Below are 1590 nucleotides of genomic sequence, written 5' to 3' on the forward strand. Positions count from 1 at the left end.
AACAAAAACAATGTTTAAACTGAGCTTACCAACTAAAGGGAGAGAGATGCTATAGCTTCATGTCAAATGGTCCCAAACTACCAGTTAAACATTATATTTTCCTAAAATGAAATATGCATACCTTAAAAAAATAGAGAGACTCTGAAACTTGCTCTAAATATTAGACTAGCTAAGGTAAATGGAAGAAAGGATGAAGTCAAAGAGCTAAATGTAGTGTCAAAGGGCAGCTCAAGAAGAGAAAGTAAAGTATTATAATAAAACGTGCAAAGCTCTAGAGTTAGAAAACAAAAACGGAAGAAGAGGCTCGGTCTATCTTAAACTGAAAGATGTACAGAAAAAATTCTAGCCTGGAGTTGCAGTATTGTTAGATGTAGGAGCATTCAAAGAAGATGGAAAAAATACAGAGAGTTATTGTATCAAAGCAACTAGTCAACATTCCACTGTTTCAGGAGGTCACATAAAAGCAAGAACCAGTGATGGCAATGGGAGAAATTCAAGCTGCACTGAAAGCATTAGCCAAAATCAAGGCCCCAGAAATTAATGGGATACCAACTGAAACATTTCAGCAAGCTCATGAAGCACTGGAAGCACTTACTTATCTATGCCAGGAAGTTTGTAACACAGCTACTTGGCTAGCTGATTAGAAGAAATCCATATTTGTACTCATTCCAAAGAAAGGGGGCCCAATAGAAGGCCCAAATTATAGAATAATATCATTAAAACCACATGTAAGTAAAATTTTGCTGAAGAGCCACCAAGGGCAGTAGCAGCAGCAGACTGGCATGGAGTGGCCAGGGGTTCACACAGGATTCAGAAGAGGACGTGGGAGGTTTTGTTGTCAGCTAGATCTTGGCCGACAGTTGAGAATATCAGCAGGATGTTTACTTGTGTTTTACTGACTATGCAATGGCATTTGACTGGGTGGATCACAACAAACTGTCAATAGCCTTGAGAAGAGTGAGAATTATGAATACTTCATTGTGGTCAGTCAGAACTTGTTCATGGATCAAACGGATCAGCACAAGGAAATGCTGCATGGTTTTAAAACAGGAAGAGTGTATGTCAGGGTTATATCCTGTCACCATACTTATTCAACATGTGTCTGAGCAAATCATCAGAGAAGATGGAAAATGAAGAATGAGGCATCAGGACTAGAGGAAAGCTTATTCACAGTCTGAGCGATATGCGGACAACACAGCCTTACTTGCTCAAAGCGAAGTGCACACGAAGAACCACTTGCAGCCTTCAGTATGGGTTACAACTCAATGTAGAGAAGACCAAAATCCTGACAACAGGACCAGTAGGGAACAGCATGGTAAATTGAGAAAATATTGATATTTTCATGGATTGTCTCTTGCTTGGATCCACAATCAGTGCTAATGGAAGCAGCAATCAAGCGATCGCTTTAGGCATGTTGTGAGTAGAGGCCAGTCCCTGGAGAAGGACATCGTGCTTGGTACAGTGGAAGGGCAGTGACGAAGAGGAAGGCCCTGGACAAGACTGATTGACACAGTGGCCGCAACAACGGGCTCAAACATAAGAACAGTTGTGAGGATGAGGAAGAACCCGGAAGTGCTTCCTCCTGTTGTC

General features: G+C 41.3%; 1 pseudogene; it reads right to left on the reverse strand.

Moving 5' to 3' along the window:
* LOC101641470 overlaps positions 1 to 1590 on the reverse strand; it is a 98140-nt pseudogene that overhangs the window by 67591 nt on the left and 28959 nt on the right.

Source organism: Echinops telfairi, unplaced genomic scaffold (genome assembly GCF_000313985.2).
Source record: "Echinops telfairi isolate 266 unplaced genomic scaffold, ASM31398v2 ScPeMD7_1;HRSCAF=3_1, whole genome shotgun sequence".
In the NCBI taxonomy this organism is placed as follows: domain Eukaryota; kingdom Metazoa; phylum Chordata; class Mammalia; order Afrosoricida; family Tenrecidae; genus Echinops; species Echinops telfairi.